Source organism: Odocoileus virginianus, chromosome 8 (genome assembly GCF_023699985.2).
Source record: "Odocoileus virginianus isolate 20LAN1187 ecotype Illinois chromosome 8, Ovbor_1.2, whole genome shotgun sequence".
Classification (NCBI taxonomy): domain Eukaryota; kingdom Metazoa; phylum Chordata; class Mammalia; order Artiodactyla; family Cervidae; genus Odocoileus; species Odocoileus virginianus.
Window position 1 is genome coordinate 27,802,556 of NC_069681.1, and position 12,377 is coordinate 27,814,932.

Below are 12,377 nucleotides of genomic sequence, written 5' to 3' on the forward strand. Positions count from 1 at the left end.
CACTGCTCCTATAGATCTCAAATGTACAGACACAATTTGTCTGCCTTATTCAAATATGGAAGCAATGCTTGGTTTACTCAGGAGAAAAATCATTTTTATTTTCTTTGTAGCGTTTTCGAGAATGTGTCCAACAAAGACTGTTCTAACGTTGGCCTTTCAGGCAGCTTCTGTGCACAGCACTTCAGGATTCATTGTATGTTTTTTCCGCACACAGGATCTTTTCCAATGAGTGGGCGCTTCGCATCAGATGGCCCAAGTACTGGAGCTTCAGCCTCAGCGTCAGTCCTTCTGATGAGTATTCAGGGTTGATTTCCTTTAGGATGGACTGGTTTGATCTCCTTGCTGTCCAAGGGGCTCTCAAGAGTCTTCTCGAAGGTTGTCACAGAGCCCCAGTTTGAGTTCCCTGAGTCCTAGAGAGAATTTCCTTTGGCTTTCTCTTTTACAAGCGACAACTGCCGGAGATGATTTTAAGTAAAGACATGATAGCTGATAAAAGCTGGAACAGGAAGGAGAACAAAGAGAAAGAAAAGATTGTTTTAGGAAAGGAATGTTAACACTTAACTTGTCATGTAAATTTGAGACAAAGTGGAGTCAGGGCTGATGCTGGGAAAGATTGAGGGCAGGAGGAGAAGGGACGGCAGAGGATGAGATGGCTGGATGGCATCACCGACCCCGTGGAGATGACTTTGGGTAAATTCCGGAAGTTGGTGATGGACAGGGAGGCCTGGCGTGCTGCAGTCCAGGGAGTCACAGAGAGTCAGACACGACTCAGCAGCTGAACTGAACTGAACTGAGTCAGGGCAGGGCCCAGGCCTTGAGTCAGGGAAATGACCTTGGCATTCGCCCCTTCTATTTCTGTCTCCTCCTTTCCTGTCTCTGTGAACCTCTGAAATTCCTTTGATTTCTGTGACCCACTCAGGAGACCCCGTCACCTGAAGAAGCACAATGCATTACTTAGATCCCGGTTTCTGACGCAGAGAACTATCTCCCTGTGGTCCTGGGATCTACGGCCTCCCCTCCCGCACCGGCTCCAGGGCTCTCTGAGCCTTCCTGGGAGGCGGACTCCCCTCGAGGTCAAGGGACAGTGGCCAGTCCCAGTTCCTCCTAAGCCCTGGTCCCGAGAGCAGGCAGACGCAGTGCCCTGCAGCAGCGGATCCCGGGGCGAGGCAGGGCGGGCCCAGCGCGAGCTTCCTGCAGGAGGGCGAGTTGCCTTCTAGCAACTCTCTCTACTAAACGGGCTACCCTGGGAGCTCAGCTGGTAAAGAATCCGCCCGCGATGCGGGAGACCTGGGTTCGATCCCTAGGTTGGGAAGATCCCCTGGAGAAGGGAGAGGCTACCCTCTCCAGTAGCCTGGAGAATTCCATGGACAGAGGAGCCTGGCCTATCAGAAGCCGAAGTGACCTCATTGACTTGGGGAGGGGAGAATGGGGACAGAGAAACCGGCTGATGTTAAGTGGCCAGGAGAGTACAGAAGGTTTTACAATCTTCCTGTGCAGAACAGGAGGGGGTTGACAAGGGAAACACAGCGTTTCCTGGGCATTTGGAGGGCCTGGCTGAGGTCAGAGACCGAGAATTCCCAGAGCAATCAGTCTTCCTCGCGGTGCAGTTCTCGCTGCTTTTGTCTAGACCGTATGTGGTGAAGTAGGTAAATTTTCATCCTCCTTTCCGCTGTGGCGATTGGGGCTTTACAGCGCTGTCATTGGTCAACTCAGTGTTTTCAGGGTTTTGAAACGTTTGATGTATTTATATCCCACCTTATTGCAGACAGAAGCTAAGGTATTTCTGAAATATTAGGCACAATTTGTAGTCTCTATTACATTACAGTCTTCAGCTACTCCCTGAGAAAGAAGGTGGCTGACTGGTTGCATTTGCAGGGTCTTCTGGTCATTTCCATATTGGACCAAGAGCATACTTTTAATGGAAGAGGTTGAATATATTCAACAGACATTTATTAAGAGCCTACTGTGTACCAGCTACTTTACCAGGCATAGGGCGTAGGGAGGATCAAGATGGGGGATGGTGCTGCTTTGGGGATACTTGTATGAATTCATACTAATTGCCTAAATAAATAGAAAATGCTAAGAGAAAGTGGAAGTTCCCGTGTGTGTTTGTGGAAGGGTCTCATGAGTGTTGAATATTCATCAAGAGAGAAGATCATTGGGGTCATATTGGAGCCTGGCCACCATACCTGTTTCCCACTCCCCCAAATTCAGTCCCTACTCCAATTTGGTATATCCTTTCTGAACCTTCTTTAAGAAGAATGTTCTAGAACATTCTTCATTTTTTCAAACTTGGAGCTACTTTGTCATTCTATTCTTTCTGTTCTTTATAGAGTTCTTACATTATTTTTAAAAATCATTAAAATATTAAACTTTTAAAAATTCAAAGTTGAAGCTTAAATCACTTTGCATGTATTTCTGCCCTATATTTTTTTCTCAATTGATGATGAAAATATGCAATATGAAGCCATTGATCACTGAAATTGGACAAAGCACCGAGATAAGACATTTCCTGTTTATCTACAGGATAGATATTTTCTGGAATGCTTTTTCTTCTTTAATATACATTTTCATAAATAGGTGAGAACATAAGAAATAGTGAAAGAATTTCCATTTCTTTGTTGGCTTAGTTGAACAGAGAATGTCAAGAGCAGCTTTCATATGTTAAATAGAACCTGATTAGGTAGGGAGAATGTTCTTTGAAACCATATACTTGAAAGCTAAATACACATACCCATGCCTAGATGCATGGCATCACAGCCCGTTCTGTTCATTCAGTTTACTCACCTTTATTGCTTGAATCATAATTGTTAAGATTCTAAATGTGCTACATTTATCCTATCAAAATTAATGTAGTTGGGTATATGCACATATTGACACTTTTCCCCTGTAAAACTAGAGAAAATCTAATTGAGCCATGTCTGTATGTAGAAGTTATGTGAGGGCAAATTTTTGAAAACCAGTGAGTGTTTACCGTCGTGTCCGATTCTTTTTGACCCCACGGACTGTAGCCCGCCAGGCTCCTCTGTCCATGGGATTCCCCAGCAAGAATTCTGGAGTGAGTAGCCATTTCCTTCTCCAGGGAATCTTCCTGATCCACAGATCAAATCCCTGTTTCCTGAGTCTCCTGCATTGGCAGGTGGATTCTTTACCACTGAGCCACCTGGGAAGCCCTATAAAAGCTGGTGGATGGTACCACTTTAAGTTAAAAGTGTGCCTCTGTGCCAAGCCCAAATGAAAAATAATCAGATGATGTTTCTCATCTCATAAACCTGTGTCATCAAATTATCTAAGAAAATAAACTAACAAAAACTTTACACCATGAATTCTCTTTCTTGATTTGCTATTGACCCGAGACTGGGCAGCCTCAGCTTCTGTCTTACCTTGATGATTGAGGTAATCCTTAGCATCTCACTCGGCATTTCTTCGACAATTCCATGATGACTACAAAATACTTTTCTCAAGTGAAAGCTACTTAATGATATTTAAGTGTCATTTTTAAATACAACTTAGCCTGTAATATCAAACCTGAAACAATAAGAAATAAGTTATATCCCAGAATTGGTCGAGGCAACCTACTTGTTAATCTTCTATTGAATTGAAAACTAGCCCAGTAAAGATGCTCTGGGCTTCCCAGGTGGCGCTAGTGGTAAAGAATCCGCCTGCCAATGCAGGAGACAGAAGGGACTCAGGTTCGATCCTGGAGTTGGGAGGATCCTCTGGAGGAGGGCAAGGCAACCCACTCCAGTATTCTTGCCTGGAGAATCCCATAGACAGAGGAGTCTGGCAGGCTTCAGTCCGTGGGATCACAAAGAGTCGGACACGATTAAAGCCACTTAGCATGTGCACAAAGATGCTCTGATGTAGTCATGCGTTGAATCAGAGTAGAAAAAAATTTTTCCAAAAACAATTCTGTGTTCTTGATAGTGCGTTGTCCCACACAGAAGGTGTGAATGGCATGAAGTCTCGATTCAAGCAAAAACAAGTTGGGGAATTAGCTTGCATTATGGAATGATAACTGGTCTAGATTGACTAAAGCAGAGAAGAACTTGCACCAGAAACAGGAAGAAACAGGACATCAACGACCTTCATAATATACATTCTTTATAATTGTAAGTAGCGTGGAAAACAAAGGAACATTGGAAAGGTCAGAAACATCCCAAATGCATTTTTAGGTGGTAAGTGGAAAAATAGTGCTTCATTTTTAAGGAATATTAAGCCTGATATTAAAAATACTGATCATTATGTACAAAGGATTTTTCATAAACATTTTTAAATGCAAGAAAATCCTTATATATAAGGTAGATTGCATTGATAGATAATGCTAACCTTCTACCATGCTCAGCCTGATTTCCTTGACTTTTATCATCTGAAACTGTGAGATTTATTTTGAGATTTTGAACCTGAGAATCAGCTGAAATCTCGGGTTCAAAGAAAAAGAAAAAGATGACAGTGTTGCCCTCTTGTGGCTTTTTGAAAGACCAGATTGGTGCTCAGAGAAATCAGATCTGAGGAGCATCTGTCTCAGACAGATGAAGTAGCCCTGGAATCCAGAAAGCCCCCTTTTCTTTGGTCTGGTTTAGGAATGCGGCTGGACCAGTGCGTCAGGATTCTGGCAAGGCCCCACTTCCCCGCAGCGGTCAGTCGGATCTGCTTACTTGCAGGCTAAGTCGCTTCAGTCTGTCTGACTCTTTGCAGCCCCATGGACTGTATGTAGCCCACCAGGTTCCTCTGTCCATGGGATTCTGCAGGCAAGAATACTGGAGTGGATTGCCATGCCCTCCTCCAGGGGATCTTCCCAACCCAGGGATTGAACTGACATCTCTTGAGTCTCCTGCATTGGCAAGGCAGGTTCTTTACCACTAGCGCCACAAGGGACCTACAGGGTCATACAGAGTGAGCCAAGGGGTTCAGATCAGGGTCTCGGCACTCTCTGTCATGTTGAGAGCATCACTAACAGTCTATCAAGTTGAAACCATTAAAAACTGGGGTTTTCCTTCATTTACTCGTATCCATCACAGTTGGCATCTTCAGTCCGTCCCCGGATCTTCGCTTCTCAGCACATTCTCATCAGCCGTTGCTCAGAGTGAAATTGAGGACCCTGCACCAGCTGTCAGGAGAGCCGGGTGCCGGTCTCAGGGCCGCGTTTCACTTACAACCCTTACAAAGGTACTTTCCTCTTCAGCCTCATTCCTCTTTAATAAAGACTGAAGGAAGAGAGAACGGGAGCCTGCAGTTACTGAGCTCCCAGCTGGAACCTTGCTTTCTGATCCTGCTTTTCCCGCCTCATGGGAAGGCGTTATTATCCGTTTATTGATTATGTAACTCAGACAGCTACAGTCACCCCCAAGGGAATCAGAGTCTACGTATTATCCTCAGTTTTCAGATAAAGGAATTGAGGTTCTGAGAGGTTAGATTACTTCGCTGGTGCTTCCCCGGTGGCTCAGAGAGTAAAGAGTCTGCTTGCAATACAGGAGACCCAGCTTCAACCCCTGAAAGTTGGGAAGATCCCCTGGAGACGGAAGTGGCTACCTACTGTGGTATTCTTGTCTGGAGAATCCCATGGACGGAGGAGTCTCGTAGGCCACAGTCCATGGGGTCGTGAAGAGTCTGACACGACTGAGCGACTAACAGACAAGTTCACAGAGGCTGGCAGAGGAGTTAGGATCCAATCCAGATGTTTCTGATATTATAGTAGCACCTTTACTGACAGTGAATGAGTGATTAATAGACTAGTGGCCGTGTATTTTTGAGAAATCCTGCACTGAACAAAGTTAATCAGGTTTTCTTCCGAGCTCCCAAGGCCTTTGAGATCTAAATGTCCACAGTCATGCATGTGGCTCCTTTCCAGACACCTTCGCTCTGTAGATCTCTGTGATCTGCCCACAGATTGTTTTCCCTTACTCATCTAATCAAAGATCCTCCCCGATTATTTAGTCCATCTTGAAGAGCTTCTTGTCCTCATTCATGTTTCTTTCCATGATTGTCTTTAGTGATATCTACCATATGATTTATTTTGGTGATGTAATTTCATTGAGCTGCTCTGGTAAAGAATCTGCCTGCCATGCAGGAGACCCCAGTTCAATTCCTGGGTTGGGAAGATCACCCTGGAAGAGGGCATGGCAACCCACTCCAGTATTTTTGCTTGGAGAATCTTCATGGACACAGGAGCCTGGCAGGCTACAGTCCATGGGGTTGCAAAGAATCAGACACGACCGAGCGACCAAGCACAGCACACGGTTTCATTAAATATTTCTTCTCTGCCTAATTTCAAATTCCTAGAGGGCAGAAATTAGCTCAGAGATAACTATAGAGCCTTTCAACAAACAGACACTCCGTAAATAATTGTGGAATATGAGAATAAGATGATGTGCTTATGCCAATTGCGTTTATATTTAAGTTTGCCTGGGATGTTCATGGCTGGCATGTCATGTGCCCCTAACGAGTTGTTTTAGCAGAGGCCTGGCATGGGCTGCCCAGAAGACTTTCTAAAATAGAAACCGCAGGCATCCTGACATTGTCAGAGAAGGATTTGATCGAAAGGAGATTTCAAGGTCCTTTAAATCACATTCACGTTGTTAAAACCTTCGCATTAGAGGGGATTATATGAGTCTGCAAGATGAAAGAAATCGAGACCTTAGTTCATCTGTGATGATTTATCATCCCGGCATCTCACCTTCTCAGGCTGCGTGCATAGCCGAGACTTCCCCGAGCTTGGCAGAGCCTCAGAGCAGGAGTTCAGTCAGCAGCGTCTTACTCAGCTCAACGAGCAAATACACAGTCGCTGACTTTGGGGGCTGGAGGGACTCTCAGAGGCCATCTTGACAGGCAATTTTCAAACTGTGTAGAATCCTGGGAAAGGGGAAGGGTTGGGAACATTTGATTATATTTTTATTCCACAAGATATTTTCACATATTTCTAAAACGTAATAAAATTTTAACACATCAGATGTCTCCTTTTTTGACTACTGTGCCAGCTTTTAGTTTCTGCTCTTTCTATGTGATTGAAGAATATCCTAGATTGAGGTTAAATACTATTTTTTTAAATCGTAATTTCTCAGGGTCTGTACAATCACAAGAAAATAAAGTGGATATTAAGACCAATTATAAAGTCTATAAAATTGCAGCTCTCAGTCATAGCTACTAATTTCAAAATATCATTTTTGTTCTGGCTGATGGATCTGATCATAATAAAAGGTTGAAGGGCAAGTTTATGAAATACACTTATTCTAACTCCGCGAGTCGGTGATGGACAGGGAGGCCTGGCGTGCTGCGGTCCATGGGGTCGCAAAGAGTCGGACACGACTGAGCGACTGAACTGAACTAAGGAAGCGCCACCTTTGCTGTTTTATATTTTGGATTTCTCCTTGTTTTGGAGCTTTCCGATAGATTTGCAGGAGAGGAGACTCAGGAGCAGAGAAGAGCTAAAAGATAGTTTGCTTTCCAGGGCCCTTGCCGTATTTCCTTTTAAAGCCAAACCCCACATGAGGGATCAGGAGGAAGTCTGCCATTTAACGGGTGAGAAATTTAAAGCGATAGCGCTTTCACTTTTTTCCTTCCCATGAAGTTCCTTTTAGAGCGACACGCAGAACAGCCTAAGTCTGACTGAAGCCTATGCCAACCTGAGTTCACTGTCATCACCAAGGCGTAGATTTTGGCTTTCCAGTGGCCCACTGTCTGCGGGTTTGGTCTTTGTACCTCTTTGAGACTTCCCATTTTGAGAACGCAGGATAAAAAGCAGGCCTTTGTGAGAGCGTGTTGGAATTCTCCTTCGGAACTCAGCAAACTCAAGTGTCTTCCAGAGTCAGGAGAAAACTGTTCTAGGAGGAGGCTGTGTCCCTCCCGGCCAGAGTGGACTCATCTCTGAGTGTGGTGAACGCCCGGCAGGGGTCCGTGGCTGCGCCCTGAGGAGGTGTGCTGGAGAGCTGCCTTCCCGCATCTACAGCGTGGAAGGAAGAACCTGGCGTCTTATTCTCTGTCAAGTTCACAGACTTGCACTCTCTGTGCCTCAGGCTAATAGACGTGTAACTTTTGGGAAATAAATCTGTATGTGTCAGAAGGATGGACTTCCATTTACAAGTTTTCCCTGATCACTTTTGCTTCTGCAGGGAACTTCACGTTAATTTGAAGTCATAAAAGGTAAAAACTCATGAAAGCTTGTTTATTTTCTCTTCTGTCTTTGGTTTATTGAATGAATTAACTAGATGTTTCTCACGGGTCCCAGTTATTAATACTGTCTTTCCACATTTGCTCAAGACCATCTTTGGAAAGACAGTGAAGTCAAGAGTGTGGAGAAAATATGTCTTTTGTTATATTTTAGAACATTGTGAAGAAGAGACAACTTCAAGAATGAATTACTTAGAAGAATAGACTATCTTCACCACGTGGAAGAATTCTTTTATTTCTACTCCTTAAATCTGTATATAACTTGGATAGTAAGTAAACACCTTTTGATAAGATCTTAAAAATAAATCTTTAGGAACCCTAGCCGAGACTTATGTTTGGGCCAAAGTAATGACTTCTTTGAATCTTTTATTCTCTGACCATTGTAGCTATCTGTAAGTGGCAAATTTTTAATTCTTTGATTCATAAATTCATTAATTTATTCAACAAACATTCATTAAGTGCATGCTGTGTCTGGACAAAATGTATTTACAGATTGAGTTTAGTAACTTTTCATATACCCACAAGTATGCATATACATAAATATAGGAAGGATGTACATGAATTAAATGTTTCCTGTTTTTAACTTTTGATGGTAGTGCTGATGTTAGTTGCTCAGTCGCGTCTGACTCTCTGCGACCCCGTGGACCGTAGCCCGCCAGGCTCCTCTGTCCATGGGTTTCTCCAGGCAAGAACACTGGAGTGGGTGGCTATTCCCTTCTCTAGGGGATCTTCCTGACCCAGGGATCGAACCCAGGCCTCCTGCACGGCAGGCGGATTCTTTACCATCTGAGCCACCAGGGAAGCCATTTGATGTTAGGGTTTCAGGCAATCTAATTTTTTTTTTCCTTTTAAAAAAAGGAAATTTAAATAATTTCAGTTTACTTGTGATATTAAAAAAAGTTGTTAAAACCATTACAGACCACCTGGGGTATAGAAACAGACAGGATGAATTTTTGCAATCTGTGGCGGAGGAAACACAGTCAGATGAAAGCTTTTGTAGAAAATAGGAAGCATCGTGACAAGGGCTCCAGTGCGTTTGTGCATTCAGGAAGAAGGCGTGTGGAGGCAATCATGGGAAATTTGGGGCAGACAGCGAGTAGGAGGTCACAGGTTGCACAAGAAAGAAAGCCACATTTCTTGCAGTGGGAGGACGCAACGCTGTGTGAACAACGCTGTGTATTTGATAAGGGCAACGGATAGGTCACTATACAGGGCATTGCAGGAGATGACATTAAAATGAACCCAGGGAGCCACACCATCAAGGCTGTAGTGGGTCCCCTAAAGATATATCTATACCCAACCCAAGAACCTGTTGGTGCTGCTTATTTGGAAAAGGAAGCTTTATCAGCATCGTTAAGCATCTGTCGATGAAGAGATCATTCTGGATTGTCTGGATGAGCCCTATATCCTATCTCAAGTGTCCTCTAGAGGGGACCCAGGACAGAAGAGAAGACACAGAAGAGGCCGTGTGATGATGGAGGCAGACATTGGGGTGAAGTGGCTACAAGCCACGGAAGGACCAGCGTTTCCTTCAACCCCCAAACATCAGAAAAGTCAAGGAGCAAAATCGCTCTCATAGCCACTGGAGGGAGCGTGGCCCTGCCAACACCTCCAGAGATGAGGGAGACTCCATTCCTGCTGCTACAGGCCACCGAATGTGTGACAACGGCCACAGGAAATTCATACGAAAGGCATCGCGTGCCATATAATGAGGAGGTTCATGTGGATTTTAGTTGGAAGTAAAAGCACCATATTTGTGTTACAAATATGAGTAGAGGAAAATAATCCTTTCTGCTCTTAGATGCAAGGACTTGTAAATTTTTCCAAGAATTGTGAGACATCAAAGAAGGCAATTTATGTCTGTTTATGAATGTACCCAAGTACACAGAACCTGTTATTTCATATACAGAGAATTACACTCTGAACAATTAAGCTCTTTTTGTAGGCAGCCAGGTGAATGGTGCAAACATGCTCATTCACGTCCAACTGTTTGCAGCCCCATGGACTGTACCCTGCCAGGCTCTGGAAAATCCATAGGCTTTGCCAGTCAAGAATACTGGACTGAGCTGCTGTTTTCATCTCCAGGGGATCTTCCCAACCCAGGGATCAAACCCACGTCTTCTGCATTAGCAGACAGATTCTTTACCACTGAGCCTCAAGGGAAGCCCGTGGAACCAGAGTATAATGGCTGTACTGAAATCAAAGTCAGCAGCTTCAGAAGGACATCCCTTTTGCAATAAAGATTTTCTCTGTAAATGCATCTTTTTTCTTTCCGCAGTGAAGTTGTCTACCTGAATTCCTTAAGTCCAGACCTGATTTGGGTGTCCAAATCATAGCCTGTCCAAATGTTTGACTAGCAGTTTGTCAGTGGACAGTACTGTTTCCCGCTCTGCCTCTTAGAATAGTGATGAACGAGAAGATGAAATACTGTATGATTTGGCACAAGGAGATGTGTAGCTGGAGTTTTGACTGTGGAGCTGTGGCTACCCTCAGGCCCACGATGATCAGTGTTGAGTGGAAACATATCAGGGGGCTCGTCCTGCAGGCCGGGAGGCTCCCAGTGAAGCCCTGAGCTGTGTGTGTCTCCTCCTCCTGGTGGGGCAAAGTACAGACCCCCTTCATAATTAATTTCTTCCCACACTGGGTTTTCTTCCATCAGCGAGAGGAGATGCTAATCAGACAGGAAGCTCATGATCCATGCATCCAGGCAGGAAATGAGGGTGAGACTTTGTCCTCCACCTTCTGATCAATATATCCAGACGGGAAATGAGGGTGAGCTGTGTCCTCCATCTTCTCAGCCAGAAAGAAGCCGTCAGGACACTGAATTCCAGACTGCCATTCAGGACTGAGTGACTTGTGCAGACCTAGCAAGCACCAGCGGATGGGGCTCAGACCCGCGTCACGGCAGAGCGTGACCCGGGGTTCTCTCAAAGAGCTTTGTTTTGCCACGCAGTGTTTTCTCATCATAATTCCTTCCCACATCCCTTTTTCACACTGGCTGTAATTGAATGTGTGGTAAGAAGAATTATCCCTCCGTTTTTTAAAAAAATTATTTTCCATATTTAAACACATGCATCTTAATTGTAGTGTTTCTTTCACTGCCTTACCTTTCACTTTCCCTTTTGCCTTTTCATATACATCCTTGACTTAAAGACTGGCTATCCCCAGTAATTCTCCTCTTCCTCTGGAGGTTATCTGGGTCCAGAGACAATGCAACACTAGTGGTAAAGAACCCGCCTGACAATGTAGGAGACTCAAGAGATACAGTTCCATCTGTGGATCAGAAAGATCCCCCAGAGAAGGGCATGGCAACCCATTCCAGTATTCTTGTCTGGAGAATCCCATGGACAGAGGAGTCTGGCAGGCTACAGTCTATAGGTTCGCAAAGAGTTGGTCACAACTGAAGCGACTTGGCATGCACCCACAATCAGAATAAAGGCTTTATTTCCCAAGTCACAAATTTCTGGCCAGCAGGATGTTAACAGGAGGGATTTACGGAATATTCAGGAAGTGTCTTAAAGGGAGGTCCGAGTATCGGTTCGTGTTGCAGGCTCAAGTATTGACATGATACCTTGATAGTGAAACTGTATCATGAGGGTATCAGAGAGACCAGGGAGACAGAGCTGGGGTCCCCAAGGTTGTGGGGTCTCTGACCAACCCTGGATTACTTACAGTTAACTGACAGAGACATAAACTTCTACACTGCTCAACCCACCGTCAGTTTGGAATTTCTGTGCCATAGTTCAATGTCTCTTCCAAGGCCAAGGTCAGCTAGCAGAGTGGAAGCTGTGATCCAAATTAGTTGCACTGGCAAGCTGTGGTTGAAAGAGTAACATAAAGGGGGGATATGGCTACATGAGAATCTCTTGCCTCAAAAATACATTGACCTGAGAACTTTTGTTGCTATATGTATTGCGAACTGACTCATTCCACATATATAAACGTTCTTGATTACAGGTTTAGAGCAGGCGTTGCATTGCAGAACTTAATAGCAGAAAGAGACTAACAGAGAAAGGCAGGGGGACATTGCAGAAAGTCAAAATGATTGCAATTCCCACTTCAAGTTGAGATATTCAAAAGCTTTTCTCATCAGCGGCAATGGATCTCTGTGTATAACCTAACTCTCTTTTTGTCGTTACAATCATAGCACAGTAAGCCCTTTCTGCTTTGCTCTCCTGTAGATAGGAATCTAGTTTTCATCGAAGTCATTT

General features: G+C 44.4%; 1 protein-coding gene and 1 long non-coding RNA gene across 3 annotated transcripts in view; one reads left to right on the forward strand and one right to left on the reverse strand.

The window, feature by feature from the left end:
* NALF1 (NALCN channel auxiliary factor 1) overlaps window positions 1-12,377 on the forward strand; it is a 578,493-nt gene that overhangs the window by 428,070 nt on the left and 138,046 nt on the right. The window lies entirely within an intron of this gene.
* Window positions 3,389-7,730, reverse strand: LOC110149036 (uncharacterized). Its single transcript, XR_002317329.2, has 3 exons — window positions 7,623-7,730; window positions 6,677-6,852; window positions 3,389-3,528 (listed from the first exon to the last, which is right to left on the reverse strand). It is a non-coding gene; the product is annotated as an uncharacterized lncRNA (long non-coding RNA).